Raw genomic sequence first — 20,640 nt, 5'->3', positions numbered from 1 at the left:
CCTATTTCCATGGATCATTACGACGGGGAAATATGGATAGAGAGTGGAACTTTATAACTGAAAGAAGTACATCCCCATGGGCTATTTTTACGTGATTCTCAAAAAGCTCCCTGAATCATGTAAGGCAAATCGTAGAATTCCTGTTTTTACAAACAAGTAAGTGGGGCTTACAGAAGCTAACGGTGTGAATTGACTAGGGCCCCATCGTTAATACACTGTGGAATGTATATCTTCCTACTCCAGACTTTTCCATATTATCCTGCTTTCTCTGGCAACACATTACTGGAGAAGAAAAACAGTTCAGAGACAAATGTGCTCATGAGGGGTCCATAGGTTCAAGTCTTACTAGGAAGATACACATGCGTGACCTGCCAAATCTGAAGCATATGGAACTTTTGCTGCAACTGGTTTGATCTACAGCATGGGTAGAGGTGGCAGCAGACAGGTGACTGAGGACAGGTGGCCCAAGAGACTGCAAGGGGATTATCAGCCATAAACATGTGTTGGGGCCCCCGTGCGGCAGCTAAGTATACTTTTGCTATTGCACTTTCTCAGGCTGCAGTGGAGCCTGGTTGATTTTAAAATTTACTTCCATTGGTTTCTTCTTTAATGATCATTTTAGATGCTGCTTTATTGGCATTGCTATAGGTGTAATTTACCCCTGGTCATACTGATGAACTGGTTGGTCTCTTGTAAACTTTAGGAGGAAGGTGGGGAGTCTGAGAACCAGGCGTGACAGTGGCAATAGGCTGCGTTGCTAATGGGCACCCTGTATTCTGTGGTCCAGGAAGATTGTGCAGGGAGATGGTTTCTGAGGTTAAGATCTAGGCTCTCTCTCCTCTTTTTATTTCAAATCTTGTTTCTTAATTTACTTCACATGGACACACACACAATTTTACATGAATGCATAAGAGTGATGATTTAAGTAATGTTTTTTTAAGTACACACTTTCCTTTCCATTTTTGCTTGATGTCTCCCCTCTCCTCCATTTTGCACATATTGGTCCCCTAATTCCACTCCAAGGTAGTTCATTTTAAAAACCTAGTGTATATCCTGCCATGTTTTTCTCTATGCTCATATAATTTACATATAGACCTATATATGTTTTTTAGGTCATGTTTTATAAAATGGAGTATTATGTACTTATCTGGCATATTGATTTCCTTTTTAGAAAAAAATTTATTGTGAAATATAAAATAAATGCAAAAGAGTTTTAAAATATTAATATATTCATATGGTTTAAAGAATAGTAAAGCACACTCACGATATATCTATCTACCCCCTAGATTAAAAAAATAGAAAATTACCGGTGTCTTAGAACCTGCCTGCGTACCACTCTGCAATCTCTTCTCCCTCTTTCCCTCAAGAACACAACTTTCTGGAAATCAGTCCTGCCCTTCTCTTTACACATTTTGCTTCTCTTGCTCAACAGTATCTTGTGAAAATCCCTACAGGTCAAGAGGCAGAGCTCTAATTGACTCCTTTTTTGCTTTTTACATTTTTGTAAAGCGTCATGAATTTACATGTCATCCTTGCACAGGGTCCATGCTAATCTTTTCTGTATTATTCCAATTTTAGTATATATGCTGCTGAAGCAAGCACGTAACTCTTTTTAATGGGAGCATTATATTCTGCTGTGAGGAGGTATTATGTATGTGGCATTTTCCCATTGATTGTAATTTTATTTCCAGCTCAATTTTTTTTCCTGCCATGCACAATGTTGCGATAAACCTCCTTGTGTGTTTGCACTGGTGCTTCTATATCTGGTGTAGTCCAGGAGTGGGGTTGATGACTAGAAGGGGATGTGTATTTTAAATATGAACAGATGCTATCATATTGCTTTTCAAAACGTTGTAGCACTTCACAAGTCCTCAAGCAGTGTATGAGAGCACCCTTTTCACACATCCCTGATAGTGATAGGGGTTATTGCTCTTTTTAATTGTGCCAGTCTGAGGAATGTAAAGTGATATCTCATTGTTATTTTAATTTGCATTTCTCAGAGTATCAGTGAATCTAAGCATCTTTGCATTTGTTTGTAGACCATTTAGCTGAGAACCTCTGCAAATGGACTATTTTCATGACTTCTGTTCATTTCTTCAATTGAGATGTTTGCCTTTTTCTTTTCTTTCCAAAGTCTATTTTTTTATTTACTTTGTTTAGGGTATATTTTGCCATCAAATGTGTTACTTGTTTATGTAGTTAAATGTCTGTTTTTAAAAGTTTATAGCTTCAGTTCTCTAGTCTTGGTAGACAATGTTTCTCCATCCTCATCTCTAAATAGTGTGTTGGGCTTTTTATATTGATTCTTTTCAACATTTTGCTTTTATTTTTCACATTTAAAGCCTAATCTACCTGGAAATTTATTTTAGTGTTTAGCGGAAGCTGGAAGATCATGTTTATTTTGTTCCAAATGATATTTGTAGTAATAATTGCTAATATTAATACTTACTGAGGGCTGACTATGTGCTAGGCGCCGTTATATAGGAACTTTACATGTATTAACTAACTTGATCCTTGCCCCTCACAACTCTGAGACACAGATTTTTTTACTATACCCATTTTACAGCTGCGGAAAATGAGGCACAGTAAAGTTGAGTATCTAGCCCAGAGGGATCACAGAGCAGGTCAAGTGGTGAAGTATCAATTTATTCTCTGGGAATCTGGTACTGAAATCCGCACTTTTACCGTAGTGCCTCTTGCTTGGCTAGCTAGTTATGCCAGAACTATTTATGGAAAAAGCCATACTTTTCTCACTGAATTGAGTTACCTCTTTTGTCATTCATTAAATTCACATACATAGCGCAGTTTATTTCTAGATTATCTATTTGTCCCTAATTTATTCATCTATGCCTATAATTCCTTACTGATTTGACAATGGTAGTCTTATAATATGATATCCATATAGTCCTGTCTGCCCAAGCTGCTTTTTTTAAATTCATTTATTGACTATTTCCAGGCATTCATACTTCCATATAGAATTTATGTTTATTTTATTCAATCAAAATAGCCAATGGGATTCTAATGGAAATTGTATTAAATCAATATATTAATTTTGGGACAATGGCCATGTTCATACCAATTATTCCATAAATTTAGAATATGCTCTGTTTTCTCTTCATTCAGATATTATTTTGTATTTTCCAGTAAGATTTTGTACTTTTATTTGCCTTGGCTTCTATATTATTAAGTTAAATTTATTCCTGAATATTTTAAAGTTTTGAATGTTATAAATAAAATATGTGTCTCATTTCTATTCTTTAGTGATTATTACTAGGGTGGAAAAAAAGGTATTTTGTACATTTATTTTGTATGCAATTAATATGAAGAAAACTATTAACATAATCTTTTTATTAACTAATTAAAATGGAAAAAAACCAATCATATCAACATAGGCTAAAGCAGCATTTGATAAATTTCAGCAGCCATTCTTACTAAATTCCAGGTAAAATGAAAACAAAAGATGATTGCTTAGATACATAAAGATTATTTACTCAACACAACAGCAGATCTGACAAACATGGAGATCATTTCAGTTAAAATCAGGAAGTGTTCAGGGAGGCCCGCTATTACCAATCTTAAACATTGTGTTTGCTAGAACCTCCAAGGTCATAAAACATAAAAATAAAATAACTGGCACAAATATCAGAAGAGGTAAAACTCTTTTTTTGCTGATGCCATGATTGTCTATCAAGAAATGTAAACACCTCTAGTCAAAAACTTGTAGAATAAATAGATAATTTGGTAAGCTGGCTAGATATAAATATGTAATATCAATTGCTTCTTCTATCAATAATTAACCATTTTTAGTTCTTGAGATTCAAATTCCAGAGAGGAAGCACTGAGCTGTAGCTTGGATCATTTCCCATCCCTTGGTCAGGGAGGCAATGGCTCCTTGGGACAGCCCCAGTAGATTCTGCCCAGTGGAACGAGGGTGATCGCTCAGGGGAAATGGTGATTAGGCTGCAAGAAGAAATGGATAATAGGCAGAAATGGGGGGGGGGAGTCTATACACTGTAATTGTATGTCGAGAGTCCAGTGTCTAGGTTTCAAGAAGGTAAATCTGAATTCTTTGCCTGGTTCATCTTGGTTGTCTCCCTAACTCTCTTCCCATGCTCCCTGCCACTTCAGCTGTTCCACGCTGCATCCCAGCAGGCTGTTGCATTGTCCCCTGTGCATGTTTTGCACATTCCTCTGTTGTTGGCTCATCCATTCCCCTCACTAAACACATTCTCTTCCTTCTTTCCTCATGTAATTCTTATTCCTCCCATAGGGCTCTCTTTGCATTCTCATCAAATGTTTGTTCCCTTCCCCAAGCCCAGGCCCCTTCTCGAAAACCACAGGAGTTCTAGGAAGAACCTGTTCCACCCCAGACCTGAAGTCCCTCCGGCTGTTACAGTCTCTTCACTCCTAGGACCAAAGCACCCCATTCTCTTCCCCACCTCTGTTCCTGCATCTCTGTTACATCTGCCCCCAGGAGACTGGAAGAGAAGTAGGGACCACGACTTTCTCCTCCCGGACCGTACGTTGTTCAATTTCCTCTCAGAGCCTTCCTTCATTTCTGTCGTGGGAATAGTGAGCTACAAAGCCAGGTGCAAGCTAACCTGTTCCATCCTCTTACCAAGAGGATGCTTTGTGCCCTTCACTGTTTCAGGTTTGTGGAAACAGGATCAGGACCATGTCTTGCACCTACTAAGCGGATCTCTGTTCATCCAAACAAAACTATTTTGAGATCTCACCTCTATGCCTTTGCTGTTGTTATTCCTTATCTCCAGAACATCCTTGCTCTCTCTGTCCCCTTGCTAACTCTTCCAGTTTAAGCTTCAACTCAGGTGTCACCTCCTCAGAGAAGCTTTTCCTAAGTCCACACTCCCCCTGCCACCAGACTTCCACAACAGCCTGTGTACAACTCAATCACCAAGCTGACTGCATTGTTTGAGGTAGTTATTACGCCTGTTCCTGTGTCTGTTGCCCCCATTGGACTCTCAGTGCCTCACAGTGTGCTCAGCTGCGAGCTGTGAATGGTACACAGGTGACCCCAGGGGATGTTTTCTGCATAAACAAATAAATGCATGAACAGACTAAACAGTGCTTTGTTAGCAGTGATGTTGGTCATATCACTTCACAATGTGCTATCTAATTTTGCCTTCTCCCCTCTAATCCATTAACTTCCCAGCTCTTGTCTCTCTCTGACAGGGTGTTGTGTGTCTGCTCGGAGAACTTTCAGACTGGCCTGCGTTTCTTCTTTGCATCCTGGGCCTACTCCTTCCTGTCTTTCATCTGTTCATTCTGGTCTTGTTTGAACATCAAGCTGCCTGTACCTTACCATCATTACTCTCCCTGTTAGGCAATTTAGTGAAAAAGAACCTCTAGGCATCCTTCAAGTTACCCAAGAGGATTCCTAGAGGAGGAGACAAAGTCAGTCCTGCAAGATTCCATCTCTGTGACCTTTCCTTTCTCTTGGTTTTTCCCTGATAGTTCTTCCCTGTGCATCTGTGGTACCGTGTAGGAGTTGCTGCCCCGAAAGGGACTATCTACCAAAATCACTCACACTCAATTATTAGGGAAGCTCAAGTGACAACTTTTTGATGGTCATTGCGTTTTAAAAGAAAACCTGGAGGATAGTAAAAACTATTTCACGCCAGAATTTCAGGCAAGCATCGATTGGGAAGGTATTTTCTGGTGAGCAGGGTCTGATCAGTAAGGTTCAATTTGCTCTATGTAAGGGACAGGGAGCTCTGTCTGCGATGTGTGAGGACAGCCTTGCCCGACATGAGGGTTAGACTGGAGGCAGCACAGGACTTCTGGATTTGGAGATTTAACGGATAAATCCAAGCTCCACTAAGATACCAATTATTTGACCTTAAGTCGTTGATGTGACCTCTCTGAGCCTAAGTTTCAAATGAGAACAACAATACGTATCTATGTTGTCATGCTGTTATAAGAAATGAATGAGATAAGAGATGTAAAGCTCTAGGAGTCAAAGTTGTGCAGTGGTGAAACGCGAGAGTCACAGAGTGCTAATGATCTTGTGGAAGTTTTTCTTCTCTGTGTGCCTCAATTTCTCTATCTATATAACAAGGTAGCACAGAACATTTCTCATACGGTGTTTTAATGATGAGATGAAATAGTATATGCGAGAACATATGTAGGAGAGCGCATACGTGTGTGGCACATAGCACTCAGTTAACGAGGCTTTTGTCATCAAGGTTATAGAGCAATAAATGTGAACATAGGGGCCCCACGTCATCAGAGATGGGTCAAGCTAAGATTCTTTTGGCATTTGCTGAAGAATCAAGACTTGCTTTATTCCTATTTATGAATAAACCTAGGGAATTAAAACCTAGTACTGGGTTATTTTTTTCCCCTGATATCTGTGTATGCATTTTCTCTTTTGCCCCTTAGCCAACCCAAATGCAGAACTTGGTCTTCTCACTGACTTCTGGAAGAAATTCCACACCCTTTATAAATTGTGTGATTTTTGTAGACTCTGCTGAAAATTTGGGGGCTTTTGGGAAGGATCGCTCCGGGCAGCACACAACATTTTGCCCTCCTCTCCTCATCTTCTCTCCCTTTCTCCCCCTTCTGTATTTCCTTTATTTCCTGTCCCCCTCCCTGCCCCGCTATCTCCCCCTCCTCTTTCCTTCCCTATCTTTCCTCTCCCCTCTTGTCCTGTCTGTCCCCATCTCCACCCCCATTCCTCCCTAGAATCCTCATTTCTTTCTTTTTCCCAAGTGGGCTTATCAAAGCATCTTTAAAAAAAAAAAAGGCAAATCTCTTCATGAGAAAAAAAAAATCATACCAACTGCTAAGAGAGCAACATTTTCTCCTCATTACAGAATATCAGGACCAGAAATGCCCTTAGAGGTTACGTAGCTCAGAGATCCTCAGGCATGGCTGGTTGGTCACGTACCCTGGCCAGCCCTGCCCCACTGACCCTGGACCAGAAGGTCAGCATGGAGGCTGGAGTGGCATCTGTGTGGGGTGTCCCAGAATGTATTTATTTTAATTCAAGAAGATTTGGGCTTCAGTCCTAATTCCATCACTTGCTAATGGAACCATCTTGGCTGAGCTTGCAAGATGTCCAGCGTGTCAGTGATATTTGTAAGAGGTAGAAAAATAATATTGTCCTCAAATAGCAAGCTGTGATCAGCAGAGTGGCTGGCATGTAGCCGGTGTTCAAAGTGGCTTCTTTTCTACCTTCCTCTGATATGCAGTACAGAATCCTGCTTAGCTCTCTAAACACATAGTAAAGGAAAGGCGACACCTTTGTGTGCCTTGGAGCACACCTTGGGGAGGGAGAAGGACTACGCAGCGGCATCGCTCCCACTCAGACCCCTGCCCTCCAAGTGTGGTCGCGAGAAGTCCCGGACATCAGCATAAAGTCAGCCAATAAAAATAAACAACATGTGGTGTGAACTCACTTTCCCAGGACTATTTCAATTGAGCATCATAACAGCTTTATGAAGTAAAAGCTATTATTATTTTTAACCACATCGACTGGTTAAAATGCCTGTAGGCAGAGCCTTTTCTTTCTTTCTTTATTTATTTTTGCCTACTATTTGCATGCCTGGATCATTGACCCCACACCTTGTATATGTTTTTGAGATCCAGAAGAAGTACTGGGGGGTCTTGTATTCATTTCAACCATAACGTATTGAGCCCCTAATACGGGGGCACTAGCGGCCAGTGTGAGCAGCCGTGAGCACGGACCAGGTGAAGTCCTGACTGTCTGGGCTCATTTTCATTTGCTCTGTGAAGCACCTGAGCCCTGCTGAAATCCCTGCTGAGGTCAAGACCCACTCTTTTCAGGGGTCCCCAGATTAGGTTTGCCTCCAAACTGTAGCTGCCTAAGCCTTGTTCCCCCGCAGTGGAGGACCCTTGCCCCATCCACCCCTCTGTCAGAGTTGTGGAAATAGCCCCTCTCTGCCAGCAAGGACCCCGGGAGTTTATTCGTACATGGGAAACATGACGATAGCTCTATTGAGGAGGAGGTACACTTGTGAGTTCTTGGTAACACAGTTATTTTGGGCAAGTCCAGGGATTTGAGGCTAGAGCTGCTTTGTCACAAGTCCTGCTTGCATATGCTCTGTATTTATACCTCCACTCTCAGCCAGTTTATCTACATCTTGCTGCTTTTCTTTCCTTCTTGCCCATTTAATTTTATCCTTAAACTTGTGGTTCCAAATAAGCCCCCATGTTAGTTGTGTCCACAGCAGCAAGTTTATGAACTCTCTCTGCCAGGCAGTAAGGTAGAGGAGAAGGGCAGGGATAAATGCAACCTACTTGGCATTTATCACAGTTGGAAAGAGAAGGGAATAGACATGCATAACATTTTTTAAAAAAAGAACCAGAAAGGCAAGGAGAGAAGAGTGTGTTGAGGCAGATGAAGGGTGTACTCTGATGGGAACAGATTGCCCAAAAGGTAGGTGGGTGGCAGAGAGTAAAAATAACCAAGGAGTGACCAAGCCTTCCTTTTCTTTGAAACACTCATACTTTAGGGATATATTGAAACTGCTAATTTTGATGGTGTGTTGACACCTCTTCCTAATTAATGAGGGGTTTATTAGGAAAATAACAGAGGGGAACAAGCTGCTCACAGGCAAAGAAAGAAGGGAGGATACGTTGAACCTACTCAGCTTGGCAGTCACGATTGAGGGAGGCGCCACTGGGTGTGTGGTTTCTTGTGGGCGAGCTCGAGCAGAAGCCTTCTGCTGGGCTCCTTGCCTCCTGGCTGCTGCCCTCTCTGATCCAACAGCATAGAGGCACAGCTCCGGAACAGGCTGCTTATGGACCAAATTGGCTTTTGGATGCCAGCTGTGTCTCTGATTCACTCCAGTGAACACGTTAAAGGGGACTCTGTGCAGGTCAGTGGCCCCGGAATCTAGCCTTCAAAGGAAAAGAAAAGAAAAGTAAAATTCCTATGATTTTTACGCTGTCATTCAAAGCTTCTGCATGGAGACCTTCCGAGTCGGCTACACTTGGGAGCGGGAGCTCCGGCTGCTAGTCTGTGGTTCTAGGCCCCAAGCATCACCTCTGATTGTTCATATTTTTTACCCATAGGATGCTCGTGGCACCAGGAAATTAACAGAGCAAACTTGAGTGCTGACATTTTAGCCTTTTGGGGCCAGTTTTCCAAGATCAGCAGGAGGAGAGGTCCAGGGGAATGTCTTCCAATGCTCTTCAAACTTTGAACAATGAATTCATCTTCTGGGAGAGATGGTCTACTTGATAGGTCTCCCAACCTCCCCTTCCAGCCATCCATCAAAGCCATTCATTTGTCCTTCCAAATCCTGTCTGTGCAGCACAGAGCAGTCGAGAGCACCGTCCCTGGAAGCCCACTGAGGGCTAATTCACCCCTCAACTCTGCCACTCACCAGCTTGAGTCGTCTTAGGCAAGTTGCCTGTGTCTCTGATTCCCCATCTGTAAAATGGGGACCCTAATGGCATCTACTTCAAAGGATGGCTGTGAGGGTTAATGAGATGAAATATAAAGAGGTTAGTACTATGCCTGGTGCATACTAAGCACAAAATAAAGAGCACTATAAGGATGAACTTTCAAAAGGCTTTCATTTGCAATATTGTCACAATGTCCTCACATAGCACGAAGTACAGAGTTTTACAGATCATCCTTTAATAAATGGGAAAATTGAGTCATGCAGTGGATTGGTGACTTCCCCAAGGTTTACAAGTAAGAAGGGCTAGAATTGGCTCCAGAGTGCAAGTCTTCTGGTTCTAGTTTATTTGTTTGTTCCTTTGTAAACATGCTCATACTATCCCTTAGCATCCTTTGTCCTATCTCTACTAGTGCAACAGGGTGCAGAGGAGAGTGGAGAATGGTACACAGCTGCACTACTCCACAGGTGTGTGGCTCAGAGGATGGAACTTTTGACCTGGACAGTCACCATGCCTTGTGATCGTGGGCAAATCACTTTACCTGCTTGAATTTTAATTCCCGCCCCCTTTCAATGGAACATGATGACTATTTCCTTATATATGTGCATCTTAGGTATACGTTATATTGCTAAAGTAGAAACTGGATGTGAAATATCAGTAAGGGCTGATGATGGAATATCATTGATCCTAGAGAAAGAGAAGAATATTCTTTCCGACATATGCAAAGGTGGGAGTGGAGGTGGGGAAACCTTGTGTCCTGTGAGAAGAAAGCAGAAGAGGTTATGTCTTAATTATTCCTTTGTTGTTTCAGATTTGGAGGCTGTCTTTTTAACAAAATGAATAATGCAATTGGCTATTATGGAAAGATGTTAAATTTTGATGATGTTGAAATGTAAGCTTGGGATCCTGTATGAGGGCACTCTCATCTCCCTTTTCAAAGGCGAGGTTCCATGTGTGCACTTCCAGGGCCCCAGCCCTGCCCCCATAGACTAGAAACTCCCCTCTAGCCCAGACTGCTGCTGAATAGGGGGTACAGACCATTTTGCAAGGCAAATCCAAAGAAAGTGATGGTTCCCTTGGTTCTCCATCTTCTTCAGCCTGCACAGACTCTACCCCAGCCCCAGGCCCTGTCTTTCTGACACCATTAATTGATACATCTGTCCCACAGCTCATGCCAAGAGGTGAGTCAAATTGGAAATTGTTCTCTAATTTGCTAAATAATAATAGCATAGATGGCATTTCCATTTTAATCCAGAGCTCTTGAGACTCTAAAATCCTTTAAAACTCAACTAAATCTCAAAACATGTAATATCAGGTACTAAATTTTATTGCCTCTAAAGGAAATGTTTTCATGAGAGTAGACTTCCCTGGTGCTTCTTAAGCTAGCACATGTCAACCCTGGTGCTGGGACATATTGACGTGTCATGATCAGTTATCAGGTATGTCACATATTATATGTTACTAAATAATAATTCATATACTGAAATTATGCCCAAGATTTACTAAAAATTTAAATTACCACAGGTTCAGGGTTATGACTAAAATAACATCTCTTCCAGGCACCTGCATTCTGATGTGCTCTCTGAAGATTCTTTGCCTTGGAGTATGCCTTGAGTATGAATGCCATTTATCATGTTGGTTGCACGAGAAAAAAAGGAATTTATCAAATTTAAGCTCCTCTGTGTTAAAAAAAAAATGCCTGATCTCTATTTTCATACGCCATCAACAAATAGAATTGTGGTCCTTGGATTTCTCCCTTGCAGATCACGGCAAGAAAGGACACCTGGGAGATCTACCTTAATATTCCTCTTCCCTCCCATTTGATTGAATAAGGAAAGGGCAGTGTCATATTGTGGAAAAAGAGCAGTAACTCCAACATTTAACAGGCTGTGTGGCCTTGAACAATTCATTCAACTGCTCTGAGCTTTAGTGTTCTCATCTATAAAATGGGGCTAACAATAGTGACCAGTTGTTTTGAGGATGAGAACTAAGATGCATGAAGGTCCTGACTCAGAGCCAGGAGCCTAGGGGCGTTTGGTTATTGTGACAGCCACATGATTAATGTTGTTGCTGTGACTTTACATCCCTAGTGCCTGGTAAGAAGAATATATATATTTCATTTGTGTGAGAATACAGGTGCAACATCTGTTATCTGTTAACAGGAGATAGCTGGCACATAAAGCATCAAAAAATATCTACACTCCAGGTACTTGGTAGATAATTCAGTATGAATCTACTGCAATCTAGCACCTGTCAGAAGCTTGCCTAAGGTATCTGATTATTTATTTTTTTATTCATTTAACACATGATTATATAACTCTCATAGTGCTTACTGTATGCCCAGCACTGTTCTAAGTGCCTTAAGAATTTAACTTATTTAATTCTCACAACAACTTTGTGATGTGCGTAGTCACCCCCATTTTACAGATGTGAAAACTGAGGCACAGAGTGGTTAAGTAACTTCCTCAAGATCACAGAGCTAATAAGTGGTAGAACACGATTTGAACTTAGGTGGTTTGGTTCCAGAGTTTGGGAACTTAATGTCATATATACCACGTGAGAAAGACTGTCCAATGGTCATGTTCACCAGCTGATTCTTCCAGACTCATCCAGTTCTTTCCCTGAGCTTAGTGAGATTATTGACAGTGCCTGAGTCACATTTTTAGATAGACATTCTGTTTTAGCCAAATTCCTGGCAGGTTTTGTCTTCCATGTTACCCCATAGTCCTAACACAAAAACTCATGTAATAAAGTTTTAAGCAGAGCGTGTGTCTGCAAAGGATTTTCTCAGCTTTAATTGCTATGAAATGAAAACTATGAAGTCCATATAGTTCCTTTTCTATTTCCATTGCTGTGATTCTTGGGCCAGCTTCTGTTCCCAGGTGCAGTCCCCAGCTCTGCCCAGATACCTGCTGGTATTTACTTTCTCTGTTTCCTTTAGAGGGCATCTGCTCTGTTTTTATCCCTGATTGTTGTGTTTTTCTTATTGATTAATCTCATATAATACCTCTGAATCTCTTGGTTGCAGGGAGAGTATAAACCATAAGCCAGTAAGAAGCTTATGAAGATTTCCTTACTATGTAAAATGTTTCAAGGTATGTGGACTAAAGTAGAAGAGACATGAAAAAAACAATGATAAATTATATTACCTGTTGTGGATAGCTACTATTTGCTCCTTGCTTGCTTTGCACAGGCAGTGTGCTAAGTGCTTTACATACATTATCTTTTCTTAATTCTTGCAGACATGGCTACTAAATGATAGGACTCTAACTCAAAGCCAAGTCTTTTTGACAGCAAGGCTTGTCCTCATACACCACTATACCATACCATATGTGCATTTGGTTCAGACACATATCTCACATTTTGCCCAAATCAAGCAAAATGTATTTTCTCCTTTTGACCTCAGATGAAGAAAGTTGAATATAAACCTTTCTGTTTATAACACACCATCATCAGTAGTGCATGGCCTCCCTGATTTTATTTATTTTTCCCCTTCATCCCTAATCATACCTTCCATTTCCTTCCCCAGGGACACCCATTATAACAGTTTTTATATGTATCTTTAAATATGTATACACCCTTGTAAGATATGGTTTTGTTGTTATGCATTTAAAATTTATATTGATGGCAGCATGCTATGTGCCTTGATAGTTTCTTACTTTTTTCGTTTAATACTATGTTTTATTAAAGATCTTTCCAAGTTGCTAGGTTTGCATTTAGTTTGTTCTCTGTCACTGTGGGGCAGCACTCTGCCCTATGTATCCACTATGTCTTTGTTTCTGTTCCTCTAGTGCTGAAACTCCACTTCCACTCTGCTGTTACCAATAATGCAGTACATGGCCCTGAGCAATACTCTTGGGGACATGTTTCTAGAAGTGGTGTTGCTGGGTTGTAGGGCAAATGCATGCTTAATTACACTAAATACTTCCAGATTGCTTTCCAGAAGGGCTATACCAGTTTAGACTCCCACCAGCCACACATAAGAAAAAGTTCCAAACTATCCACACATCCTTGACAATACTTGGCATTATTTACCTTTGCAATCATTGCCAAACTGACATATATAAAATTGTATGTCATAAACATGTCTTCTACAAGTTTGGAAAGAGTTGATTTGAAGTTGAATGTGCCACTAAGGCTACTTAGGATAGCTTAGAAGGGATGCTGAGTGAATGAATACAGGGGCAGGGGAGCAGCAGGTTTTCCTTTGAGCCCTTCTAGCAATTGGTTTCTGTGTCTCTTATGACAACTCACATTGCTTTGCTTTGTGCAATAGTTTATTTGTGTACTTGTCTCCAGTGAGCACCCTGTGGGTTGTAAACTGTGTCCCTTTTCCTTACCTCTGTGTGCCCTGCAATGCTTTGCTTGTAGCAAAACCCCAGTTTGTGTTCTCTGAAATGAATTGTCCGATTTCTGGAAGGTGCTGCCTGCCAATAACAGGCCATTGGCTGGGAAACAGTGGGTTCCATCTAGGAGTAGTGAGCCACAAGTGATCCTTTTCTATTCTAATAGGGTGATTTAGTTCATTTTTTCTTTTCTTGACCTTTTTATTTTTTCTGCCTACTTTAACAAGAGGTACTTATATTAGGATAAATGAACTATATGAAACTGCTCTGGTAAAACCAGACTTTTGAACGTACAGGATTTCCGCCCCGCCCCACCCCACCTCCCAAATTGACAACTGAGAATTAATTATGTGAGGCTGTTGACTCGTTGTCCTCCATGGTAACCTCCTGGTTGGGCTTGGGAAGGGAACTTCCTAGAGACAGCTAACACTTTGCTCTGAGCCGAGGACTTGGGGACTAGCCTTACAGGGCAGAGTGGATGATGTGCTTCCTAATGCATGTTTATTTAACAAACAGCAACACTTTTTAATTAAACCCTTTGTTGAAGATACGGACAGTATAACCTTCCCTCAGGTCTGGGTGCTCACTTGCTCTTCTGAGAGGCTGACCCTTCACTGGCCCACAGGCCTCTGGGGCAGTATGGGCTGTGGGAGTTATCAGAAGTGGCTGGATCAGAGGGCTACCTCTGTTGAATCATTCAGCAGCTGAAGTCCATGCTCTGGAGGAGGGTTTGGCTTCCCCTCCCAGAATTTGTCATTATGCCAAAGGTCTTGGAATGCAGGCAGGTCTGGAGACACTTACACTTGAATCTGGGGGAAAAGAGTGTGCCAGGTAATTTGGTAGAGGAAGCTCCCTATCACTTAGGGCTTTAAGGGATGATCAGTGATTCTGGCCAATCTCATCCCATCACTTCCTGAGCGACTCTGAAACAGAATTGCATGTATGTTTCAGGCCTTCATTTATAGAGGTAGATTCCTAAAAGGGTCAGCACATTCCAGGGGTATGTTTTACTCAGGATGCCTTTTCCCATAGTGATGATTCCCACTGTGGTTAGACTTGATTATGCTGTAGTAACAAATTACCTCCCAAATTTTGGTGTCACTCATATTATATGTCTAACACTGGCAACAGTGGGGCTGTGTTTATCATAGATATTCAGAGACCCCAGCTGTGAGAAGCCCTACCATTTTATGATGCGACCATCTCAACATGAGTCTTTAGGATTTCCAACAGCAGAGAAGGAACAAGAAATAAAGTGTCTCTCAAATTTTTTCTTCACTTTAATTGGCTGAAGCAAGTCACATGACCATGTTTAATTATAAAGTGCAGAAGATCTTATAATTTTCCTGAGAAAAAGGAGGACTGGGAATAATAGGAACATTAACAGTGTCTACCGCAGTGACACTGGGCATAAGAAAATGGCAACTGCTTTGATAGATAACAGAAAAGTACATCCAATGAGCACCATATACATGCCCTTGGAGAGAAGAGAGCTGTAGATGCTTAAAACATAAGTATCTTAGAGGGGACTTAGGTGAGTGAATTCAAATCATATATCTTGGAGGTCCATGGTTTTATGCCACAGGGTACACAGAGGGGAGGAAGTGAGGAGCTGAGATGGGACCTTGCCCACACATCTCCCTCAAGTAGGGCTTTTACAGCATATACTTCCAAAATGATATGATTTCTAATCCTACACTACCCTGAACATTATCCCCAGAACATCCTTCAGTTCATCATTGGCCCTTTGTAAATTCAGCACTCAGCCATGAACATGTTCTTTTCTACCTGGTCTCATCAGTGTAGAGGCCAGACGACCTGTTGGTTTTCCTTGCTTTGGATTCTATATTTTGGCAATTAGTATTTCATTCATCTTTCTGACAATCATGGCTTATTATAAGCTCATATGGGTTTCTCTAATCCAAGGAGGCATATAAGTTAAAAAAAAAAAAGAATAGTAGGTTGTGATAAATTATATTTTTTCAAAGATGGTCACCATAATATTTCCCATCTCATGTACTCTTCTGTAATGCATCGTTGATACTATCTCATTAAGAATAAGAGGTACACTCTCTCTCCATGCATTTAATCTGGACAGGCCCTTGATGGTTTTGATGAATAGAATATGGTGGTTTAATGCTGAGGCAGTTCTAAGAGTAGCCCTTCACTGGCCTGGCCACTTCTGCTTTCTGACTCTTGGAAGCCAGTTGCCATGTAAGAAGTGTGATTGCTAAGAAATCACCGTGCTGTGAGAAGCCCAAGCTTGTTGGGGAGGACTTGACAAATGGGATGTGACATGAAGAAAGACAGAGGCCAAGGAGGTCCGAGACATGTGAATGAAGAAGCCACCTTGGACATCCTGCCCAAGCTGCGTTTGATTGTAACTGCATGAGAGACCCCAAGATTAAATCACGCAGTTGACCCCATTCAACTCACAGAACCATGAGAAACAACATACTGTTTTAAGCTGCTATATTTTAGGATAGTTTGATATGAAGCAATAGATAACCAAAATAGAACTTGGTACCAATGGCAAATCCTTAAGATTCTTAAAAGTCATTTTAAGACTAACAAAGAGTCTGACAAAGAGAGTCAAGAAGATAAGACCTTAGGATCTCAAGTCATTTTTCTAGTTGAGCCATTCTATAAGCCATCACTGTAATCTTTCTTAGGTCTTAACAGAACATCTTAGATCATGTTTTTTATCTGAATGTAATTCTAAGGCTACATTTTATAGGAAGGATCCTAAATTTTATTTATGCCATAAGCCCATTTCGTATTTTGAGAACCCTTTGTTGACTGAAAAGCCTGAGGTACATCCTTCAGTCTTTTCTTCAGAAATACTTCTATTTTCAAGCACTTCTCATCCTGACCCATCTGTATTTCCTCTAAGTTCTGTTTAAAAATTGAACAGTTCTTCTCTAGCTCATCTCTATTTGTACCTTATCATAAAGAGATAAAAGAAAACTAGTTAGCACTTTTGATAATCTGCCGCAAAATTTCCTTAGCAAGTTCCACCAGTTTGTTGGGTATATTTCAATTTTCTTGTTACTGCGGGTGACAGTTTTGCTAAATTCCTGCCCCTTCATAATAATTATCATCTTTTCTCCAGCCTCCAATAACAATTTCCTCACTGTCCTTCCACTAACATCATTCTTGAGGCCCTTCAACCTCTGCTTCCTGCCTGTTCCAAAGGCCAATGTTATGTGTTTTAGATTTTTGTTTTGGCAGCACTCCACTTCTTAAATAAATTTCTGTTATGATTATCTATTGTGGAATAAAGACTTGCTCCAAAACTTAGTGGATTGAAGCATCAGGCTTTTTACCATGTCTCACAATTCTGAAGGTGGATTATATTTAGTGGAATGGTTTTCTACTCTATGTGACACCAGTTGAGGCTTCAGTTATTTGGTGTCTTCATGTGATGAAGAATCCAAGATACCTCATTCACACACATGGCTGGCAGTTGATAAGAGAACTCAGAGAGAACCTACACGTGACCTCTCCATGTGACCTTGGATTCTTACATCATGGTGTCTGTATTCCAAGAGGAGCAATCACAAGAACCACCATTCTTAGAAAACCAGGCAGAAACTATAAGGCTTCTCACAACTTAGCTTCAGGAGTTATTCAGTGTCACTTCCACTGTATTTTGTGAAGCAAAAGCAAGCCACAGGGCTGTCCCATATTCATGGTGAAGGACAACTTAAAGGCATAAATATGAGGAGTCATGGTTTATTGGGGGGCTATTTTTGGAGATCAGCTACCTAGGTAAATGGAGATTTAATGATGGAAATGTTTGATTAAAAATGTAGTTAATTTGACTAGGACTGGGTTTGATTATTGGTTAGCAAGTTGTCTGTATTCTGGAGTATAGTAGCTCTTATCCAGACCTATCCCCTGAGAAGTAACTATATCCAATTATCAATGGACAGCACTTGCTGGCCATTAAGCACAGGTAACCTCTAGTCTCCTACCATGTTTCAGCTGCAGAGGCATAAAACTGTTTTTTAATGAGGCCTATTGAGATGCACTGACAGGTCTTGTCTTTTCCTTTTGTCTGGCCCAACTACCTTCATGTAAATGATTTATCAAGAAATAAGACCTAGAATTTTGAGATGAGTACATAAGAGTCAAAGGGAACTAGAATGATATCATTCTTTTACCTGCCCTTCAACATTCTCGATGCAAATAGGCTGGATTCTAAAGGAAAAGCAGGGATGGCTTAGAACCCTACAGCAATGGGTCCAGGGCATAGGACCATGGGGAGCTGGAAGGAGGTGGAAGAGCTGGAAGATGTTTCCATTCTGTGAAAGTGGCTTTTGGCTTTGAGGCAGCAACAGTAATATTTCATGTCTTCCGTGGTGTCTCCTACCTTTAAATGTCAGTCTCTGCAGCTGCCTTATCTCCTGGAGCACATTTCAATTAGGTATTCCAAATCACACTCTTTTCTTCCAGGACAAATATGCCAGAGGTGATATCTACTGTTACAGCGGCATTTTAAATACTTAGGGGGAAAAAAGGCCTAGTGAATAGCAATTTCTCCCTTAGAATAATAATAATAAACACAATAATAATGGAGAGCAGAGGCATCAAAGCCAGTAACTGGCTGATTTAAGTGAATTTTTTGTCTCCACCTTCTTTTGTCCCCCTCCCTATTCCTGCCTCAGTGTGAAGGTTATGAAGTTTGGCTCTGCCAAGAGCAGCCTCCCACATCTTCTTCATTGGAGGCTCACGAATGCCTCCCAGAATGTCTGGTTGTCTATCTAGAGACAGCTGGGCTCCTGCTTCACCCTCTTCCTTCCTTTGTTTTGAGGAATCTTTGCATGAAATCAGAATCTCTCTTTTTCTAAAAATTTTCCAGGCACCATTACTTACTCCTCACCTATGGGGCATTTTCAGCTCCTGATGGAACAGCCCAACCTCACCTCCAGGAATCATATGGTTCAGAAACTTATTATTGCATATTTCCTCTTTGGAATCAAGTCTCAGTTCCTTGGCCTGGTATTGAAGGTTCTTCAAGCTGGTCTGCATTTCTCAGCTCGTCTTCTACTGATCCTTATATCTGCTTGTTTTCTAGGCTGTTGTCTTCATTGCCTCCCCCGTAGGGAGGCATCCAAACCTTGTGCAGGCCTACCACTGTGCTTGTCATATGGTGGTGGGGTCTCAGTCAGTATTCTCCCCTGTATTGAGAATCCTTTTACTAGATTCTTCTCCATATTTCTGATTCCCACTCAGGGATCAGATTATGTTTTGCTTTTTCCATTGAGCCTTGTCTGACCTCATCAGCCTCTAGTTCCACTTCCTTTCTGAATTTCTAAAGTGTAGCACTCATTTGGCACTTGGCATATACCATCTTATGCTATTTTGTATGTCTGTATGCTTTCTGTACAACTGGATTATAAGCCCCTTACAGGCAGGGATAACTGTGCTCTGTGATTATTTCTTGTCACCTCCAAGTCTAAGATAGTTCCTTGAAGATAGAAGATGCTGTTAATACTCATTGATAGCATAGACAGATCAAGGAGTAAACGAAAGCAAGGATCCTAAGAAGCTCATCTTTTGGTGCCAATACGCTCAGTATGGAAATCAGAAACTTGCCTAAAACAAGGCCTTTCATTTACCTGTTTCCCCTACGAACAGAGCTCTACTACTTGCGTTCCTCAGAAGTGAAGGCTCTTCCCCCAGCCTGATCCCTAAAACTGTTGGTTCAGAGGAAGAGCTTTCCCTAGTAGGAGAGGAGTTTGAAGGCATCTGGGGTTTGCCACATCCAGTGCTTTGACAACCAAGGTGTCTTGATCATTAGAGTGAAGGGAATTAGAACATCAGACTGTGTATTCAAGTTCAAGTCCATAGCAGACTGGAGTAGAATCCCACAAAAGTTTCAGTTTCATCTCTGTCACTTACTAGGCAGTTAATCTCTCTATGCCTTAATTTTTCTATTTATAAAATGGATATAAAAATGGCTGTCTACCTTACAGGGTTGCCATGAGGTACCAGTATGATATTCAGTGGAAAAGTACTTTGGATATTGCAAAACACTATGCGGATGTCAGGAATTAGGCAGGCAACAATTTGAAATCATACATTGATATGAACTGGGGTTTACTCTGTTCGTAGCCCTGTACTAGGTATAAATAGGGGCCTCTCTACATTGTAGCAGACCAGCAGAGGAATGTAGGATTCGTCATGGCATGAATTCTAACTCAGGTAGATGAAAGCTGGGAAAAGGAATATAGCCCAGCAATCACATCTGAACGTTTAACAGCAACAATTACACCAGGGAAGATGGGAGGTGAAGTATTGGCAAAACTTTGACCCTGGGCATGCTTTGGACACTTTGGATTTTGGCAGATTCTATCCCTGAAACATTTCCGAACATTCTGACTTTGCTCCGTCCCCTCACCGACAGCTCTGCCTCTGGGAAGCCTTTTTGGTTTCTTGGTTGATCAGTTGTATCCACCTTCCCAATCACACTTGTCCCTGTAAAGGAATCCTGGGAGCCTGTGCTAAACTCATGGCCCCCCAAAAGGCCACTCTCAAGACCAGTTGCCTCCCACTGATCTCACACTGCTGTTGGCTTTGGCTGTAGCCCAGGAGGGACAAATAATGACTTCAGGTCCAGGGATTCTACTGTCCTCAGTCCTGTTTTCATGTAAATGTCACCCCTGACGAAAGGAAGCAGATGAAAAAAATATCTGCTCTGGAAGCAAAACTACCTCTAACCGAAATGGTGTTGGGCCTTTTTCCCCCCTTTCTTTTCCTTCAAGTTTTGCACGTGGCATCAGCAGCTGAGTAAGGGAAAGCTAAGAGGTTTAAATGCGCTGGTGCTCGCTGGGCTGAATTAATAATCCCAAACCTTCCAAACTGGCCATCTGGGGTGAGACAGACCAACCAGAAA

At 41.3% G+C, this 20,640-nt stretch overlaps 1 protein-coding gene and 1 non-coding gene across 5 annotated transcripts in view; one reads left to right on the top strand and one right to left on the bottom strand.

Annotated features, from left to right (window-relative positions):
• Positions 1-20,640, top strand: part of NRXN3 (neurexin 3) — a 1,488,306-nt gene that overhangs the window by 278,650 nt on the left and 1,189,016 nt on the right. The gene's annotated exons all lie outside the window — the stretch shown is intronic.
• LOC123631146 lies at positions 1,496-1,602 on the bottom strand. The gene has a single exon (XR_006733018.1). It is a non-coding gene; the product is annotated as a U6 spliceosomal RNA (small nuclear RNA).

The sequence above is a fragment of the Lemur catta genome, chromosome 1 (genome assembly GCF_020740605.2).
Source record: "Lemur catta isolate mLemCat1 chromosome 1, mLemCat1.pri, whole genome shotgun sequence".
In the NCBI taxonomy this organism is placed as follows: Eukaryota; Metazoa; Chordata; class Mammalia; order Primates; family Lemuridae; genus Lemur; species Lemur catta.
Note: the sequence above shows the minus strand (reverse complement) of the source record. Positions and strands in the feature narration are given on the sequence as shown.